The following is a 21618-nucleotide window of genomic DNA, read 5'->3' as shown; positions in this document are numbered from 1 at the left end:
CTAGGTTCACTGAGTGTTTGCTAGTATAATGGCTTAGTAACAATGAGTTTGAGAGTGCAATGCAGGCAGACGTGCTGCAAATATCTTTGCACTAGTGGGACTATACAGAAGTCCAACAGCCACGTTTAGGGTGCCACTAAGTTTCCGCAGTGTTTGATAGTATAATGGCTTAGTAGCAATGAGTTTGAGTGTGCAATGCAGGCAGACGTGCTGCAAATATCTGTGCACTACTGGGACGATACAGAAGTCCAACAGCCACGTTTAGGATGACACTAGGTACACTCAGTGTTTGCTAGTATAATGGCTTAGTTATAATGAGTTTGAGTGTGCAATGCAGGCAGACGTGCTGCAAATATCTGTGCACTACTGGGACTATACAGAAGTCCAATAGCCACATTTAGGATGCCACTAGGTACACTCAGTGTTTGCTAGTATAATGGAAGCCTGCCTTTCTATTCCCTCCTAATGGGGAAATGCAGCGAGGAAATCCCTGACCTTAGCTACACAGATGCTGTCTCTGTTTTCAGGACCTGTCACCTATGGCTCTGACCCTGCCGGTACGAGCCCTTAAAAGGACTGATAGAAAGTGCTCTCCCTAAGCTGTCCAGCGCTGTGTATGGAGCGCATACAGCTGTATCGGCGATAGGACTCAGGACGGAGCTGCGCCAGTGATGTCTGACACCAAGGACGCAGAAGAGATAATGGCGTCCGGACGGGCAGATACTCGTTTTTATAATGCAGGGACATGCATGTGACATGGACATCCTATCACACATGTCGTTGCTTCTCTGGCTAAAAGTCCACTTAGCTGTGTGTGTGTCTGGGATTGGCTGACATAATGGCCCTCCCCACTACACGCGCGCGCTTAGGGAAGGAAGACAAGGAAAAAAAAAAAATGGCGATCGCCATTATACAAACAGCAGTGATCTGAAGGCGCTGTTCCCGCACACTATACACTGAAATTTCATAATAGTGTGAGTCACAGAGTGACTTACACTATTACAACGGAAAGCCAGCTAGGAATTAGCTGTTTTTTTGCTGCTAGAACCGTTCTCGAACGTTTCTAGAACTATCGAGCTTTTGCAAAAAGCTCGAGTTCTAGTTTGATCTAGAACAGGCCCCAAAATCACTCGAGCCTAGAACTGGAGAACCTCGAACCGCGAACCGCACTCAACTCTACTCCCTGCACCACGGTTGTTTGGTGGAAAAGCGGAGCTAAGATCGAGTAACAGCTTCTGCTGATACTCCTGCATACGTGCATCCCTTTCTATGGCTGGAATTATGTCACAAAATTTGGACTTGTACCAGGGATCTAATAGTGTGGCAAGCCAGTAGTCATCATCACTTCTAATTTTGACAATACGAGGGTCATGCTGGAGGTAGTGCAGCAAGAAGGCGCTCATGTGTCTTGCGCAGCCATGCGGACCAAGTCCACGCTGTGTTTGTGGCATAGAGGTGCTAACCGTTCTTTCTTCCTCTGACATCTCCCCCCAACCTCTTTCAACAGAAATTTGACCAAGGTCTCCCTCATCCGCTGAGTCTTCCATGTCCATGGACAGTTCGTCCTCCATTTCTTCATGTTCTCCTGCACTTTCCTCAACATTTCGCCTGCTACCATGCGCCCTTGTTGATCCCTGTCCCCCATGGTCCCATGCCTGCCGCGTTGGTGATGATGAACGTCTGGACCTTGGTGATGTTGTTGTGTCTTGCGCATATGAATCCTCCTGTAGTTCCTCCCCTTCCTCTTATCCCACCCCCTGACTCCGAATAGTGTTTAGCGTGTGCTCTAGCATGTAAATGACTGGAATTGTCATGCTGATAATGGCATTGTCAGCGCTAAACATATTCGTCGCCATGTCGAAACTGTGCAGAAGGGTGCATAGGTCCTTGATTTGAGACCACTCCATCAGGGTGATCTGCCCCACCTCTGCATCTCGTTGGCCCAGGCTATACATCATGACGTATTGCACCAGGGCTCGACGGTGCTGCCACAGTCGCTGTAACATGTGGAGAGTCGAATTCCAGCGTGTCGGCACATCGCATTTCAGGCGATGAACCGGCAGGCCGAAAGACTTCTGGAGCGATGCAAGTCGCTCAGCAGTGGTGGTTGAACGGCGGAAGTGAGCAGACAGTTTTCGTGCCCTGTTCAGAAGGCCATCTAGGCCGGGATAGTGTGTTAAAAATTGCTGAACAACAAGGTTCAACACGTGAGCCATACAAGGCACGTGTGTCACCTTGCCCAGGTGAAGGGCCGCACCCAGGTTTGCAGCATTGTCGCACACGGCCTTATCAGGCTGCAGGTTGAGTGGAGACAACCATTTATTAAACTCAGTCTCCAGAGCTGCCCACAACTCAGCCGCTGCGTGACTCTTATTTCCAAGACATTTCAAGCTAAAGACCGTCTGATGCCGTTGCGTTCTGCTGCCAGCATAGTAATGAGGGGTGCGTGATTCCTTCTGCGCAGTGAGAACGCTGGTGGCCTGACCAGGCAGGCTTGGGGCGGAGGTGGAGGACCCAGATGAGGTGGAGGAGGCAGTAGCAGTGGCGGAACTTGGACAGACAGAGGATTGATACACAAGTCGTGGAGACGGCAAGACTTGTGCAGCAGACCCTTCACCATCTATCACCATAGTTACCAGTGCCCAGTCAGCGACATGTAACGTTCCTGTCCATGCTTACTGGTCCAAGTATCGGTGGTGAAATGCCCCCGTTCACACACAGAGTTTCTCAAGGAAGCGGTGATGTTGTGTGCGACATGCTGGTGTAGCGCAGGCACACCTTTCTTAGAGAAGTAGTGGCGACTGGGTATCTGGTACTGGTGCACAGCGACAGACAAAAGGTCTCTAAAATCCTGTATGTCCACCAGGCGGAAAGGCAGCATTTTGGTAGCCAAGAGCTTACAGAGGGATAAAGTCAACCTCTTAGCTTTGTCATGGGTTGCAGGAAATGGCCTTTTATTTGTCCACATCTGAGGGACAGAGATCTGGCTGCTGTGTGTAGACGGTGTTGAGAAGGGTGTCCCTGGAAAAATGCAGGTTTGTGAGGAAAGTGCAGGCGTAGACATGATGTTGCCTTCATCCAACGTTGGTGCTATCGATGTCTGAGAGAGCTGTACACACGCACTTGTTTCCCCTTCCAAACCAACGGACGACTTACCAAGCAAACTGCCTGTTGCGGTTACAGTGGTGGAAGTTGTGCGTGGAAAACCAGGTGTGACAGCTGTCCCCACAGTCCTAGAAGATGAAGAGCGTGCGGATGCACTGCAAGGGGCAGGCGGTGGATGGTTCGCTCCGTTAGGCCGCATTGCAGCACGGTGAGCTTCCCACTGGGACATATGATATTTATTCATGTGACGATTCATGGAAGAAGTTGTCAAACTGCTGAGGTTTTGCCCTCTACTAACAGAATCACGACAAATTTTACAGATCACATAATTTGGGCAATCTTTTGCTATGTCAAAAAAGGACCAGGCTAGGCAAGGCTTAGAGGGCATGCGACCTGCTGATCCACCCCGACTAGTGCTCAGAGGCATAGTGGTGGCTGAGGATGCAGTTGTAGACGTGCTACCAGTACTCCCACTCTGTCCAGGAAGGCGCAAGGTAACTTCGTCGTCAGTTGCATCCTCCTCCACTGCCTCTGTTGACCTCCTTGAGTGCCTGACTGTGGGTTGACAGTAGGTGGGATCTAGATCTTCCTCATCAATTGTTGTGTTTGCACTCCCCTCACCCTCAGACCGAGCCTCTTCTTGCCCTGACCGAATATTTAAGTTGTCATCCCAATCTGGTATCTGCGTCTCATCATCATTAGTATGTTCCTCATTGTCTATTACAACAGGTGTTTCAGTTTGTGAATAAGGGTCAACATTATGCTCAGAAACTTGTTCATCACGGCCTGAACTTGAGTCACAAAGGTTCTGGGCATCACTGCAGACCATTTCCTGGTCTGTACTCACAGTAGCTTGGGAGCAGACCTCTGATTCCCAAGCTATAGTGTGACTGAACAGCTCTGCAGACTCAGCCATCTCAGTTCCACCATACTGTGCAGGGCGGATGGAGACTTCAGAGCTGGGAGAAAGCAAGTGTGATTGGGATGACAACTCCGAGGACTGGTGTTTTTTGGATGCGGTAGTTGAGGTGGCGGAGAGGGCACTTGTTGGACCACTTGAGATCCATTCAAGCATTTTCTTTTTTTGGCCATCATCTACCTTTTGTTCCAGTTGTCCGTGTCCGTAAAAAAGGGAGCACATCGGATTGTCCACGGTAAGTAGTAGACATCTTACTTTTGCTGGAAGATGGTCTATCTTCAGCAGAGGTTAATGGAGCTTTGCCACCTTCCCCATGGACAAACCCTTTTTTTCCTTTTCCAACACGCCTCTTCCCCTTTCCACCAGCATCTGTCATTTTGCCACTCATTTTGATTGCGACAAGATTGTGCACTTAAAATGTGGTAGTAAAAATTGAGAGGTGGTGTAGATTGCAGCGGTGGTCTATCTTTATTAACAGCAGAATAAACAACAATAACTATCCCTGACAATGCAACTACAGCCCTTAAACTGGCAGCATAGTTTGCTAGTATAATGGCTTAGTAACAATGAGCTTGAGTGTGCAATGCAGTGGTGTTGCAAATAGCTTTGCACCAGTGGGACAATAATGGAAGTCCAACAGCCACTTTTAGGATGCCACTAAGTTTCCTCAGTGTTTGCTAGTAAAATGGCTTAGTAACAATGAGCTTGAGTGTGCAATGCAGTGGTGCTGCATATAGCTTTGCACCAGTGGGACACTAATGGAAGTCCAACAGCCACTTTTAGGATGCCACTAAGTTTACTCAGTGTTTGCTAGTATAATGGCTTAGTAACACTGAGTTTGAGTGTGCAATGCAGTGGTGCTGCATATAGCTTTGCACTAGTGGGACACTAATGAAAGTCCAACAGCCACTTTTAGAATGCCACTAAGTTTACTCAGTGTTTGCTAGTATAATGGCTTAGTAACAACGAGTTTGAGTGTGCAATGCAGAGGTGCTGCAAATAGCTTTGCACCAGTGGGACAATAATGGAAGTCCAACAGCCACTTTTAGGATGCCACTAAGTTTACTCAGTGTTTGCTAGTATAATGGCTTAGTAACAATGAGTTTGAGTGTGCAATGCAGTGGTGCTGCAAATAGCTTTGCACCAGTGGGATACTAATGGAAGTCCAACAGCCACTTTTAGGATGCCCCTAAGTTTACTCAGTGTTTGCTACTATAATGGCTTAGTAACAATGAGCTTGAGTGTGCAATGCAGAGGTGCTGCAAATAGCTTTGCACCAGTGGGACAATAATGGAAGTCCAACAGCCACTTTTAGGATGCCACTAAGTTTACTCAGTGTTTGCTAGTATAATGGCTTAGTAACAATGAGTTTGAGTGTGCAATGCAGAGGTGCTGCAAATAGATTTGCACTAGTGGGACACTAATGGAAGTCCAACAGCCACTTTTAGGATGCCACTAAGTTTACTCAGTGTTTGCTAGTATAATGGCTTAGTAACAATGAGCTTGAGTGTGCAATGCAGAGGTGCTGCAAATTGATTTGCACTAGTGGGACACTAATGGAAGTCCAACAGCCACTTTTAGGATGCCACTAAATTTCCTCAGTGTTTGCTAGTATAATGGCTTAGTAACAATGAGCTTGAGTGTGCAATGGGCAGGAGGGTACAGTGGCAGGGTTGTGGGTCTGGGTAGAGGAAAGGAAGCCTCACTTTATATCCCTCCTAATGGGGAAATGCAGCGAGGAAGTCCCTGACCTTAGCTACACAGACGCTGTTATCTTGTGTAGCTGTTAAAATCTGTTTCCACTGACCTGACTGTCACCTATGGCTCTGAGCCTGCTGTTATTAGCCCTTACAAGGGCTAAAAGAAACTTATATCCCTATTCTGTATAGCGCTGTGTGTAGAGCGTACACAGCAGTATCGGAGACAGGAGCTATGCCAGCGGTGACTGACACCCAGACGCAGAAGAGATAATGGCGTCCGGACGGGCAGATGCCCATATTTATAATGCACAGGAGAAACAAGAAGCTTGACCATAAAGGCACTCACTCCACAAGGTATATAAAGGGTTAAAAAACAATTTTATTTGTGTACAAAATATTAAAACCAACAATAACAAACATGATAAAGTGCACAAAGTGTGATAAAGCACCAAAGACAACAAGCAATACCCAGTTGGTCTTCCTATAAAATTATTTATAATGAATTTTCCGTAAGGTTCACAGGGATTGGATCTATATAAAAATTTGAATATCAAGCCGTTTACTTCATATCAAAAAGCACTGGAATTCAAACAATATAGTACAGACTTAATAACCTAATCATCAGAGGATAATATAGTACACTGATACTAGTACCTATAAGTCCTTGACTGGACCCCAGTTTGAGGCAGCAAAAAAAAAAAAAAAATCCTGACCCAGTAGTCAAAAGATCCAGATCCACTGATCTAAATATACACAATCCCTGTAATGATAAATACTTAGCTTATAATAAGGAAGACCTGGCCCAACGCGTGTCGCTTAGAGCAGCTTCATCAGGGGCAAGGAGTGTCATATTTAAAATGCAGGGACATGTGACATAGACATCCTATCACATGTGCCGTTGCTTCTCTGGCTAAAAGTCCACTTAGCTGTGTGTGTGTCTAGGATTGGCTGACATGCTGGCCTGCCCCACTACACGCGCGCGCTTAGGGAAGGAAGACAAGGAAAAAAAAAAAATCCCAGCAGCAGTGATCTGAATGTGCTGTTCCCGCACACTAGACGCTGAAATTTCATAATAGTGTGAGTCACAGAGTGACTTACACTATTACAGCGGAAAGCCAGCTAGTAATTAGCTTGGCTTTTTGCTGCTAGAACCGTTCTCGAACATAACTAGAACTATCGAACTTTAGCAAAAAGCTCGAGTTCTAGTTCGATCTAGAACAGCCCCCAAAATCACTCGAGCCGCGAACTGGAGAACCACGAACCGCGAACCGCACTCAACTCTACTCACAAGGTCTCTAAGCACATTCCGGGGGAAACATACCGACCATCATATATGACACCTGTCACTGCCTCACACTGAAAACACCAGATTACTAGGGATTTTAGAAAACGCCCCCCTACAGGTTCTATTTAATTGGTACAAATTACTTGGTACAAATATCATGTCAGTTTTTTTCTGTCTGAAGAAAAATCTTATCTTTATATATAGTAATTATAATATGCATACACATGCAGTGTGAAGAATATACAAGGATCAATTAATACCAAGTGGATTTAATACTGTATTTAAAGGGAATTTATCAGCAGGTTTTTCCTACCTCATTTGAGAGCAGCATGATGTAGACAAAGCGACCCTAAATCCAACGATGTATCACTTAGATTACTGGGTGCAGCTGTTCTAGCACAATCAGAATTTTTAGATTTAGGCATGTAGCAGAGCTGAGTGAGCTGCCCTGCCCACACCATTCTCTCTATAGAGATTGCACATTATTAGTGGGGTGTCAAAGAAGGGGGCGTTTCGGACTGCCATGCAGGTGATGTTGTATTCCAAGCAATGATAAGTACTGCTGCTTAAACAAACAGCAAATTAACAACAGATTGGACCTTGACAAGACAGGCATCCCTGAACTTCCATGTCAACCTTTGCAGCATGATGTCTTCAGCTTATATAGCAAAACCTGTTGACAGGTTCCCTTTAATGCGGTTGACTATTTGCATGCTAAAATGGCCCCCAGACTGCTTGAAAATATTAAAATAAGTATTAGTTACTTGTAGAAGCCTCTGCCTCCAATGCCTACTCTCTGCTGCTCCCCCGGTTTCTGATTACAAGTCTATAGCATTGACATCTCATCTACAATGATTTACAACTGCAGCCAACTGTCTTAGTAATGAAGCAGATGTATACATGAGCCTGCAGAGGACAGTCAGCCACCTAGCAATCACATGTGGACAGCATGACACAGGTTTAGAAAGGAAAAACGTGGGGAGCAGGAAAGAGGGGGTTCTGGAGTGGCTGGGATTTCACAGAGAAGTAATGCTAATTTTGTTATTTTAACGCATTACAAGCCCACAGACCCCAAAACAGACAATCCCTTTAAGAACTGTTGAATAATATAAATTTACCACTTTTATCTGCAGACCCTCTATAAATGAGCCTTCCTGCCAATGTCAGTATTTCATGATGGATTTCATTGAGGTAAGACCATACTTTATCATTGCTTCAGTTAACCATATAGAAATTTTAATTAATAGGAATTATTCTATTTTAAAGGGAATGTGTCGCTAGGTTTTTACCACCTAATCTGAGAGCAGCATAATGTAGAGACAGATACCCTGATTTCAGTGTTGTGTAATGTCTGGGCTGCTTACTATAGTTTATATAAAATCACTGTTTTATCAGCAGGAGTTTATCACCAAATGGCATTTTGTCAAGCCCCACCCTCATCACTGATTGGCAGTTTATCCACAATGTACATTGAAAGCTGCCATTCAGTGATATGGGCGGGGTTATACAGAGCTCAACATTCATAGAACTGGTAGATCTGTAGCCTAGTGAAGTCTATGGAATGTGGAGGAGCAGTGAGAGGCACAAAAATAGTGTTGCTCACTCTAATGCTAGATTCACAGGTACACTACTCATTACTGCTGTGTAATGTCCTCCATATTACTGCTGCTTCTGGATATATACTGTATAAACACAAGAATGTTTCAATTATGTGTTTAGTGTATAGAAGACATCATAGCATAGAAATTATAAATGGAGAGTGAAGAGGAGAAAACTGGAGAAAAATTGCAGAAACAAGTCGCATAATGGTATGAAAAAGTTATTCCACGTGTACATGTGACTCCCTGGCCTATCAGGTCGTCACAGGGTATTGTGCAATCTGCCCTACTGTACAATATCCACCTCCTCCTTGGTTACGGGTCCCTAACCAATGGTGTTGCCAAAACCAGCTAATCAAAATCCTAGGAACACTCTGCACCACACCCACCAGACACACCAGTGGACGGCCTGAGTGGAATAGGGTCGCCCACTTATGGTGTTGGTAAGGGGAGGTCAGGAGTGTCAGAGGTAGGCCAATGTAGTGTTGGAAGTGAAGGAGAGAGGAGGTGAGGAGCTGGGCTCCTTGGAACTACTATTTAGCAGATGGTAGTCTGGGTCTGGTAGGATCATGACAAGGGGCACGATATTGTGGAAGAGGACAGCCGGCGGCCTTGTACCATCACCGGGCTGGGACCAGGGCATGATGGGGTACATGGACCCTAGATCAGGGAGTAGCTTCAGGCAACCTGACAATTTACCCGATGAAGATGGAGCCTTCAATATCCGCTCTCCACCCGTTCCAAAATCGGGGTACTAGCGCAACGAGGGGGATAAGACTTTCCAATAAAATGGTCTAGGAAATCCCAAGCGTGAACCCTGAGAGCAAGCTCCCTCAGTTAGCCACACTGGGGAGCGGGACTCGACTAGTTTCAAGCTATAGGGGCCAACTAAGAAGAGAACACGGTGCCAAGGGAAAGGTCACAGATCATCAGGTAACACCAGCAGGAACGGGACCCAATTGTGCTCCCCTAAGCGGCAGCGTTGTCCAGAACTTTGGTTTACTAAGTTGTCGGTGTCATCTTTATGGACTGAGTGAGTACGCAAGTGACCTTTACCTCCCCAACGGCACATGCCCGTCACTATCACCGAGTCCCGGGGCATTCCCCCTACCCGTGGAGGGGTTAAACACCTAGCTGTCCACTCCATCGCCACCGGGCACTCCCCAGCTGCAGCGGTGGTATTCCATCTTACCACACACCACAGGTGGCGTCACGAACTGTAGATACACCATTCCCTGTAAATATCCCCTTTATTTGAGTGGTCGCACAACCCCCGATTCGGACGCCCCTCAAGCCACCGCCGATCTGGATCTGAGCAGCCCGGCTGCTGACGTGGGGGCGACAGATACACACATAAAAAGTCACCTGAAATGGATGTTATGCCTTAGTGGCTGGTGTAGGATAGTACAAGCCATGAAGTTAAGGCACAATATATTTTGATGGAGTATTAAGTTTGTATTTCTTCTTATTTTTAGTTCACATATGGGAGTTCAACACTACTGGTTATACTTGTATGTGGCTCTCAAGCTAAAGAAAGTTTGGATACCTCTGGCATAGCAAATAAGAGGTTTGTCACACATGGGGTGGTTCACTACTCTGCAGTAGTGACCACATCTCTGTAAATCTGATAGGTAAGGCTTTTTTTAAATACCTTGTGTTGCCAATTCAGCCTCTGAGTGACGCGGTCCGCTCATCCCCATGCAGTGACCCCCCTCAGCTCCGTGACCTCTGGGATCCAATGATTTCAGGTCAACTTCCAGTTGAATTTGAGATGGGGTGCACCAAAATACTGACGATAACAATCACGGATGCCACATCATGCAGACAAGAGAATACATATAAAGAGTTCGTTATAGGTCAACTTCCAGTTAAGCCGACATCACCGCAGCCGGCCCCAGTCTCCCTGAGTAACTGGGCTGTGGGTGGAGTTTCACCGCTCGTCACCGTCCAGCATCTCCCTGCTTGCAGCGCTCTGCAGTGAAGGTCAGAGCATGCGAGATGCTGGGTTGTGACGCTGGGCTGTGATGAGTGGTGACACACGGTATTTACACAAAGCCTCCCCTATCAGTTTTACAGAGATGTGGTCACTACTGCATAAACGTGATAACTTAATTGAACACAGACATTGTGGGTTTTTTTCCCAAATTTGAATACATTTCATTTTCAGCTAAACCTGGCAATTAATTATTTTAAGCTTCTATTAGAGGAGCGTACTTTTGGTCTGTGTATATCATGCAAGATGCAGGCAACAATTATAGTCGATTCACTAGTGCACATAAGCATTTATCCACACAGAATAAAAGTTCATATTACAGACCAGAATAGTGCAATAGAAGGCAACCCCTGCACCTATCTGCATTCTGGCTAAGCACGTAGAGCCAATAGAAAATGTTGGTACCTTCAGCATTCCCCTAGTTAGTGGCTACACTGACTACTACGTTGTTTCAATACTATTCCGTTTTCTACATAAAAAAACAAAACAATTTTGTACCTTGGAATAATGCTCCTTGTTCTGCTACAATTTCACAATGTTTGTAGTTAACATATACTGTAGACCATGAGAATCAATACTCTGATGGTTGATAGAAGGCATCCCACTGCTTGATTGTATACCTCTGGTTATAAAAGTGTGGTGTCAACTGTGTATGTCATGCCTCGGGATTTCATCCTGCAACCTTGTTCTGGGCATTCGGCTTCCTTCCTTGCTGAGTCATGGCATGGTCAGTCCCTATCCAAGTGCTGTTGGACAATTTACTTTTATCTTTAATTTCTCTTTCGATGATGTGCGGTGTCATCACCAGTTTTCTGTTGCTCTTTATATCTGTTTGATCACATCCTGGGTAGGGTTAGTTATACTTTACTTTTCTAGCCATTCTCAGCTGGTTATATTCAATACTGTGCATTCTACTAAGGAGTAGCAGCCCTGGCTCAAGGGATTAACGGGTTTACAGAAACCAGTTCAGCTTTGCACTTTGTTTTCTCTTTGGTGTAACCTGCACCTATCTTCTATTTATTGTTAGGTTTGTATGAGATTATCCATGAGCGAACCCGAGGTTCGGTGTTTATAACGAACACAGGCTTTACAAAAAAAAACCAGAGTATGAGTTCGAAGATCCAGCACTTTAAGTATGCAAGCCATTCGAGCGAGCATCGCTGCGCTCGGATACGTTCAGTGCTCAGCTCAGTACGAGCCGCTTGCAGTGTTTGAATGGCTTGCAATGGGAGTAACAACATGATCTAATGTAGAGTGCATCCCCCTAAAAAAAAAGAAAAAACACTGCCCACCCGCACTCGGAAGTGATCTGTTTATGGCTGGCTGCATGTGGGTGGAGACCAGAACTGCCCAATTAGTGACATCCATTGGGTTCAGGTCAAGTTCAGGACCCAAACTTTTTCAAATGTCTGGCTGCACCCGCCAAACCGAAATTCCACGGGTCCGCTCATCTCTCCTAAGCAGCCTTTTATCTTTGGTTCCTTAGGAGGCATGTGAAACAACCCAACGGCCATTCCGTAGCCAGGTCCGGGTTGTGATTTTCTAGTTGTGCGGTTAGAGATATTCCAGCTTGTTCAGGTACTGTTAGGGGCTATGCAGCTATGGATACTTAGTCTGTTCAGGAACCAGTAAGGTAGATGCGGCAGTTGGGAGCTAGGCTTTTCTGCCCATTTACCTTTGTTTCTATTAAAAGGAAAAAGCGCACATAGGGTCTTATCATAAATCACACAGTGGGTAAAGAATCGTCAGATACTCACCCCTGTGGTTATGTGAAACACAACCAACAGACAAGCATAAGACTAGCAGCTGCAGCCACTGACAAGGATCCTGTTACGAACCGGCGCCGCCATAGCCGCAAGCAGCCTGCTGCGGTTCCTGTTGCGCCCAGGCGCCGGCTGCCGTTCTTGGCCGTGCCTCGGGTGGTCCAGTTGGCTGTTCCTTCCACCATGTCTAAGTGTGGAGAGGCGGCTAGTGCGCATGCGTGCGCCGATTTGCCCCAGCCAGAGTTTAAGCCCGGTGTTTTGCCTAGTGAGCATGCTCAGCCTGTTTGTGTTATGTCTGAGACTAAGTCCTCAGTTCAGGCTACTGAGCATGCTCAAACTGATAGTCTGCTTTCTAAGCCTGTGGCTCAGGTTACTGAGCATGCTCAGGCACTTAGTGCATCAGAGGCTAGGTCCGGTAAGGACCTCACTGAGCATGTCCGTGAGGTGGCAGGTCCTGATAGGGCAGAGGGTGTCAGGTGTCCTGATGACGTGGCAACTCCGGACTGGCTCACAGAGGCCCGCCCCTATGATCTGGCACCTCAGTATTGGTCGTCAGACGATGACTGGTGAAGTGTTTGGGGCGTGGCTGCCATGAGGTCATCAATGATGTGGCGGTTCCAGATAGGTCGCATGTGACGTCACTGATGACATGGCACTCTGCTATTGGACCTTGGTGGTTCCACCCTGGGTTTGGGGCGGACCCAGGTTATAAAAGGGGCTGGAGACAACATGGAGGTGCGCAGTCTTCACTTTTGCTCAGTCAGAGCACACCGCCATGTTAGAGCCTCATTGTGGCATAAGCCTATGTTGGGAAGCGGTAGGTAGGGTTAGGCGAACGGTGCCTGTCACGCCAAGATTCGTGGCTCGGCACATCAGGGTCAGACTCCGTGCTTCCCTCCTGCCATTCCAGTCTTGCTATAGCAGCCCAGTGGCGTTAACTGGGCTGCGGCTGCTGTGCTTCCTGTCCGATTGTGCCCCCTACGCACACGGACAACGCACCTGCTGCGCCACCTGTCCGATTGTGCCCCTACGCACACGGACAACGCACCTGCTGCGCCACCTGTCCGGTTGTGCCCCCTACGCGCACGGACAGCGTACTCCAGGACCCCTGTGGAGTTAACAGGGTGTTCCTTATTTTCCTCGGCTTCCCGGTCAACGCTACTGGTGTACCCATCTGGCCTGACGTGTCCTACACACACGTGGCCAGTCGAGAGGTGGCCAGAAACGCTAATCGGAGGACCGCTCGGCCTGACGTGTCCTACACACGTGGCCGACAGGGCGCTTTTGTGGCGGTCTTCCGGTCAACGCTACCTGGTTACCACCCGGCCTGACGTGTTTCCTGCACACGTGGTTGGTGTAGCGCTAGGTGCACCAAAACGCTAATCGGGTTGTCGTCCGGTCTGACGTGTCCCAACACACGTGACCGGTTCCCAGAGTTCCTGGGTTATCTCAGAGCCATCCAGCTCTATAGTCTCCGCCTAACCCTCAGGTGCCAGCAGCTCCATTGTCATCTGGAGCACGGTGGGCCCCGACTGGCGATTAGGATATATACCCCCTGGTCCTAATCTGCCGGTTCCCCCGTAACAGTAAGACTGCGCCAGGGTCTGGCTGGCATGGCGGAGATGGAGCAGCTACGTCAGTTCATGCTGCAGCTTGATGCCAGAGTGAGGTCTCTGGAGAAGTCTGCTCTTGCTGCTGATATGAATGATGTGGTGGCTCAAGTGGCTGCAATGGTGTCAGTCACCAAGCCTACTCCAACCCTCCCTCACCTCTCGCTGCCCAACAAGTTTACGGGGAACAGCAAGGCATGTAGGGGATTCGTGAACCAGTGCTCAGTCCATCTAGAGCTGTTGGCTGCACGGTTTCCTACAGAGAGGTCGAAGGTGGGGTTTATCATCTCCTTGCTCTCTGATAGAGCACTGGAGTGGGCTACACCTTTGTGGGAGAGGAATGACCCCGTAGTACAGGACTCTAAGGAGTTTTTGGAGTCCTTGCGACAAGTGTTCCTGGGGCCTCACGTCACTCACGACTCGGCCCTACAGCTACTGACTTTGGAGCAGGGGCGTACCTCCTCAAGTCAATATGCTGTGAGTTTCAGGACACTTGCTGCAGAACTGGGGTGGTCAGAGAGGACTCTCATTCCACTGTTCTGGAGGGGATTAGCCTCGCACGTGAAGGACGCATTAGCGTCGCGTGAGGTACCAACTACCCTTGAGGGCCTCATGTCTCTGGCTACCCGCATTGACCTGCGGACCTCCGAACGTCAGCTGGAGCGCAGGTCAGAGGGTCGTTCAGCCACTGTAGTGGTCTCTCCTACTGCACCTCCCTTAGAGGACATCTCTGTCCCTATGGACATCGCTAGGGTTGGTGTTGTTGCTAGGTCTTCGAGTCGCAAGGGCATTTCCTGTTTCGCTTGTGGGCAGTATGGTCATTATGCCAACCGTTGCCCAAAGCGTCAGGGTAAGAGACCGCGATTGGTGACCATAGCTGAAGGTAGACTGGACTCTGCGTCATCCATTAGGGTGACGTTTCCCGCGTCAATTTCCTTTAAGGGGTCAACATGGTCCACAAGGGCAAGTGTGGACACAGGTGCTGGGGATAGTTTCATCTCCTCCTCTTTTGCCCAGCGGCATGCCATCCCACTGGTGCAAATGCCAAGGCCAGTGAGAGTCCGTGTATTGGATGGGTCCTTGTTGCCCAAGGTAATTCACCAGCGGACAGTGCCCATTACCCTTGCCATGTCATCTGGGCATAGAGAGACCATTTCATTTCTGGTTCTCCCTAAGGGTGCAGATGATATTCTGCTGGGTATTCCTTGGTTGAAGCAACATTCCCCACATATCGACTGGTCGTCTGGGGTGATTACGCGGTGGAGCGAGTCTTGTAGCTCCCACTGCTTGTCTCCATCTTCCGCCCGTCGCTCAGTGGTATCTGTGGCGACTATAGACCATTCGAGTGGGAGGGCCGCTAGAGGGGGGGGTACTGTTACGAACCGGCGCCGCCATAGCCGCAAGCAGCCTGCTGCGGTTCCTGTTGCGCCCAGGCGCTGGCTGCCGTTCTTGGCCGTGCCTCGGGTGGTCCAGTTGGCTGTTCCTTCCACCACGTCTAAGTGTGGAGAGGCGGCTAGTGCGCATGCGTGCGCCGATTTGCCCCAGCCAGAGTTTAAGCCCGGTGTTTTGCCTAGTGAGCATGCTCAGCCTGTTTGTGTTATGTCTGAGACTAAGTCCTCAGTTCAGGCTACTGAGCATGCTCAAACTGATAGTCTGCTTTCTAAGCCTGTGGCTCAGGTTACTGAGCATGCTCAGGCACTTAGTGCATCAGAGGCTAGGTCCGGTAAGGACCTCACTGAGCATGTCCGTGAGGTGGCAGGTCCTGATAGGGCAGAGGGTGTCAGGTGTCCTGATGACGTGGCAACTCCGGACTGGCTCACAGAGGCCCGCCCCTATGATCTGGCACCTCAGTATTGGTCTTCAGACGATGACTGGTGAAGTGTTTGGGGCGTGGCTGCCATGAGGTCATCAATGACGTGGCGGTTCCAGATAGGTCGCATGTGACGTCACTGATGACATGGCACTCTGCTATTGGACCTTGGTGGTTCCACCCTGGGTTTGGGGCGGACCCAGGTTATAAAAGGGGCTGGAGACAACATGGAGGTGCGCAGTCTTCACTTTTGCTCAGTCAGAGCACACCTCCATGTTAGAGCCTCATTGTGGCATAAGCCTATGTTGGGAAGCGGTAGGTAGGGTTAGGCGAACGGTGCCTGTCACGCCAAGATTCGTGGCTCGGCACATCAGGGTCAGACTCCGTGCTTCCCTCCTGCCATTCCAGTCTTGCTATAGCAGCCCAGTGGCGTTAACTGGGCTGCGGCTGCTGTGCTTCCTGTCCGATTGTGCCCCCTACGCACACGGACAACGCACCTGCTGCGCCACCTGTCCGATTGTGCCCCTACGCACACGGACAACGCACCTGCTGCGCCACCTGTCCGGTTGTGCCCCCTACGCGCACGGACAGCGTACTCCAGGACCCCTGTGGAGTTAACAGGGTGTTCCTTATTTTCCTCGGCTTCCCGGTCAACGCTACTGGTGTACCCATCTGGCCTGACGTGTCCTACACACACGTGGCCAGTCGAGAGGTGGCCAGAAACGCTAATCGGAGGACCGCTCGGCCTGACGTGTCCTACACACGTGGCCGACAGGGCGCTTTCGTGGCGGTCTTCCGGTCAACGCTACCTGGTTACCACCCGGCCTGACGTGTTTCCTGCACACGTGGTTGGTGTAGCGCTAGGTGCACCAAAACGCTAATCGGGTTGTCTTCCGGTCTGACGTGTCCCAACACACGTGACCGGTTCCCAGAGTTCCTGGGTTATCTCAGAGCCATCCAGCTCTATAGTCTCCGCCTAACCCTCAGGTGCCAGCAGCTCCATTGTCATCTGGAGCACGGTGGGCCCCGACTGGCGATTAGGATATATACCCCCTGGTCCTAATCTGCCGGTTCCCCCGTAACAGATCCAGTCCAAAGAAAAAACAGAGTGGATTAGGAGATCCATGCTCACCAGTAAGAAGGTCCAGACTCCAGTAAAGGAATAATATCTTTATTCTTCCAGTCACCACACTAGGCGTTACAGGTATATGCGCTTACTCCTTCATCAGGTGTTTAAATCATGTTTTAAACAGCTGATGAGGGGGTAAGCTCACATTCCTGAAACGCGTAGTGTGGTGACTGGAAGAATAAAGATATTATTCTTTTACTGGAGTCCGGACATTGTTACTGGCGAGCGCGGATCTCCTAATGCCACTCTATTTTTTCTTTGGACTGGACATTTACCTATGTTGGAACACGTTCGAGCATTACATTATGCCTGATATTTCAGCTTTCCATTCTCATGTAGATCAATATACGAATGCAGGAACGTGTTGACTCATCTTAGACAACACTTAAGAGTATATTTTTTGTCATTGCAGTCAGACCCATTTGCGGGATGTGCAATGGAAAACAGAAGCTGGGCAGACAAGTTCCTGCTCCTTGGATTAACTAAAGAAAAGGACATAAGCATCGCACTCTTTATATTTTTTTTGATGATCTATTTGTTAACCCTTTTGGGAAATATAATCTTGATTTCACTCACTAGAATTGACAGCAACCTAAGAACTCCCATGTATTTTTTCCTAACCAGCTTCTCTTTTCTTGAGATAGGGTATACCACAGTCACTGTACCCAGAATGTTATATGATCTTTTATCTGGAAACATGACAATATCCTTTAACAGTTGCCTGGCTCAGATGTATTTCTTTTTTCTCTTTGGCACCACAGAATTCTTTATTCTGGCCCTAATGGGATTTGACCGTTACCTTGCCATATGCCATCCGCTTCATTATACCATTATTATGAACAAACGATTCTGCTACCAGCTAGTTTTTGGCTCTTGGATAAGTGGATGCATGGTTCCAACCGTACCCACAATTGTACTTTCTCGAAAGCCATTTTGTGGCTCAAAAGTCATTAACCACTTTTTCTGTGATGTTGGGCCTCTGGTGAAGCTGTCGTCTCCCAACACGCTCTTCTTAGACATTTTTGTTTTTATGATCTCCGCTGTTGTGGTTCTTGGTTCCTTACTGCTTGTGACGGTCTCCTATGTCTTCATCATATCTGCAATTTTCCGAATATCTTCATCTTCTGGACGACACAAAGCTTTCTCAACGTGTGCTTCACATTTTTCCGTCGTGACTATTTTTTTTGGCACTGTGATATTCATGTACATCCGACCATCGTCTGGAGAAAATTTTGAGATGGACAAGGCTATATCCATCTTTTACTCTGTTGTTACACCAGCGATGAATCCTCTTATTTACAGCTTAAGAAATAATGAGGTAAAAAAGGCTTTATTAAAAGCGTTTAAAAAAAATAGAAACTCATGGGAAGATTTAGGAATTATACATTCCATAAGGTTGAAAAATCATCCTAGACCACATTAAACATTCATACAGCTTTAGCCCTAATTCACACGGTGCAGAGTTGGTGGAATTTTCATAGCACAAACTAAGATGAATCCAACATGATTGAAATCCAGAAGAACGCATTAAAGTGGATGTGCAAAGAACTTTAAAATATTTCACTAAGAAATAAATTGTATTACAAATAAAGTTAGTAAGTTGTATTAAAATCTGTGCAAAAAAGAAAGATAAAGAAGTACCTCAATATATGTTTTTTACCTATATACTGTAACATTAGCTATTATTCAAGAATAATGTAGATGTTCTTGTTTATGTCTCATGCATACCCGTGTTAGCTGATGTGCCATATCTGGGGTTTCTTGATTTCATTTTCGCCTACAATATCATTCCCTAATGCAGACTATGTATCTCAAGATGCGAGTCTCATCATATTGCTCTTGCTCCAATCTATTTGTCACTAGTGATGACCGAGCACTCCCATGCTCGGGTGCTCGGTTCTAGTAACGAGCAGTTGGATGCTCGGATGAGTGCGACATGAGCACCCGAGTCTGATGGATGTCAATAGCGAAATAGAGTATTTTTCCTGGGAATTCTTCTGGAAAAATGCTTGAGTTGCCCATTGACTTCCATTATACTTGGGTACTCGAGTTGCGCCCATCTGAGCATCCAACTGCTGGTTACGAGTACTGATCACTTGAGCATGGTAGTGCTTACTCATCACTAGTTGCCAGTGATCTATCAATGATAGATCTGCTGCCTTTCTGTGTCGCCCGGGGACCAGGGGTACTCAGATCCGGGCCACGGGGTCACTCCTGTGGGTATCACGGTGGCGTGACCCGGTCTGTGATCCCAGGCTCCACAGTAAAAGGGGATTTGGGTAAGGGAGATTGTCCGTGACGCCACCCACGGTTGTGGTGATTGGTAGCACCACCGCTGCTCAATATGGGGATCCCGGGAGTGGTGATGTGGAGCAGCTAGGTGTTGTGTTGCCCCTCCGTGGGTAGGGGTTGGTTGTCCCGGGGCCCGGTGATAGGGTAAGCAGGGAGCAGGGCGCAGTGCTGCAGTGCGGTGCCCGAGGGCACGGGTGTACTCACAAGAAAGTCACACGGAGTCACTGGTAAACTAGGAATTGCCGGTGTCCGCAGCCTTCGCTACGGGGGTGTTAGTGTCCCACACACGGTGCAGCAGCCCTTGTTGTTCTTTCCCTGCAGCTAAGTGCCTTTCTCTCCACTCTCTTCCTCTTTCTCCTCAGCTGGGAACGGGGAATCCACTCCTCTGTAGTGATCCGGGTACCCAGGTACCGAGGGGCCACTGCCCTGCTCCGGCTACCTGTTCTGGCCCCTTCCTCACTACAGCCTGTCCCGGCCCTCTCGGAGCACGCTTCACTCCCAGCCTGGGAGCTACAACTCCAGACTTCTCTTCTGTCTGCTCTCCACACACTCTCTGCTCCAGCCCCTCCCCTCTCCTCTGCTTTTCTCCTACACTGGGGCTGTGCTTTGTCATGCTGCACCGGTGTGGGATCAGATTACCAAGGAGGATTAACTCTTTCTGTGACAACCTGGCTGTGCCAGGGCGTCACACACCCCCTTGGTAAAACACGGCCCGTCCTCGGGCCGTTTAGGCACCAACATTTATTAAAACTGGAAAAAGGATAAAACATTTTAAACATTTTCACACATGCATTTTCAATCTTCCCACAGCGGGATGCACATTGCTTCAACGTTGCAACAACAAATAACACTTTTAATAATGTCAACGTAACGGGTCCTTTAGTCACCCACCCAAACAACTTAGCCTTGGTGCTGCCCCTAGGAAGTGGGCAGCACCCCTTGACCCCAGTCCAGAAAAGGTTCCAGATTGGTCAACGGGACCGGTACTTCGCTGCTGTTGCGGCCGGGCGGACTGCCGGAGCCGTCGTCATCTCCGTCGCGGCCAGGCGGACTGCCGGGGCCGGTGGCAGGGCGGTGACAAAGGTGAGGCCTGGGGACCCCAGGTCTGGGTCCTCCCCAACAGGCGCTGCGGGCTCCGCTACCGGTAACAGGGGTAACGGGTCGGTGCATCGCTGCGGCGGCCTCTCCAGGAACCAAATGCTGGCAGAGTCCTGGCGTCCCTGCCTTTACAGTCCTTGTCACATAAACTGCAGTTCCTTCTTTCTGCTCCCCCTTGGTACTCGGGAGCAGTCCTTCCAGCAACTTTTAAAGTTTCCCTTTCGCTTCCGGTCCTCCGGAGCTTCACTTCCGCCCGCGTTCTCAGGGGGCGGAGCCTCTTTTTGCGCCCACCGCTTGGGAAAGAAGGCGCTGGGCGGGAGATTTTCGCGCCCAAAATGGCAGCAAAGATGGCGACTTTCAAAATTTTTGCAGCGGATCACCGCTGACAGTCCAGAGTAAGGCGCACTTCCTCCAGGTAACTGGATGGGTTCGATCCTGTTCGTGACGCCAAATGTGTCGCCCGGGGACCAGGGGTACTCAGATCCGGGCCACGGGGTCACTCCTGTGGGTATCACGGTGGCGTGACCCGGTCTGTGATCCCAGGCTCCACAGTAAAAGGGGATTTGGGTAAGGGAGATTGTCCGTGACGCCACCCACGGTTGTGGTGATTGGTAGCACCACCGCTGCTCAATATGGGGATCCCAGGAGTGGTGATGTGGAGCAGCTAGGTGTTGTGTTGCCCCTCCGTGGGTAGGGGTTGGTTGTCCTGGGGCCCGGTGATAGGGTAAGCAGGGAGCAGGGCGCAGTGCTGCAGTGCGGTGCCCGAGGGCACGGGTGTACTCACAAGAAAGTCACACGGATTCACTGGTAAACTAGGAATTGACGGTGTCCGCAGCCTTCGGTACAGGGGTGTTAGTGTCCCACACACGGTGCAGCAGCCCTTGTTGTTCTTTCCCTGCAGCCAAGTGCCTTTCTCTCCACTCTCTTCCTCTTTCTCCTCAGCCGGGAACGGTGAATGCACTCCCCTGTAGTGATCCGGGTACCCATGTACCGAGGGGCCACTGCCCTGCTCCGGCTACCTGTTCTGGCCCCTTCCTCACTACAGCCTGTCCCGGCCCTCTCGGAGCACGCTTCACTCCCAGCCTGGGAGCTACAACTCCAGACTTCTCTTCTGTCTGCTCTCCACACACTCTCTGCTCCAGCCCCTCCCCTCTCATCTGCTTTTCTCCTACACTGGGGCTGTGCTTTGTCATGCTGCACCGGTGTGGGATCAGATTACCAAGGAGGATTAACTCTTTCTGTGACAACCTGGCTGTGCCAGGGCGTCACATTTCCACTGAACAGTTTTCAGTTCTGGTAGGACATAAACCAGGGGT

Source organism: Anomaloglossus baeobatrachus, chromosome 5 (genome assembly GCF_048569485.1).
Source record: "Anomaloglossus baeobatrachus isolate aAnoBae1 chromosome 5, aAnoBae1.hap1, whole genome shotgun sequence".
Taxonomy (NCBI): domain Eukaryota; kingdom Metazoa; phylum Chordata; class Amphibia; order Anura; family Aromobatidae; genus Anomaloglossus; species Anomaloglossus baeobatrachus.
The sequence above is the reverse complement of the archived record's forward strand: the minus strand, read 5'-3'. Positions refer to the sequence as shown.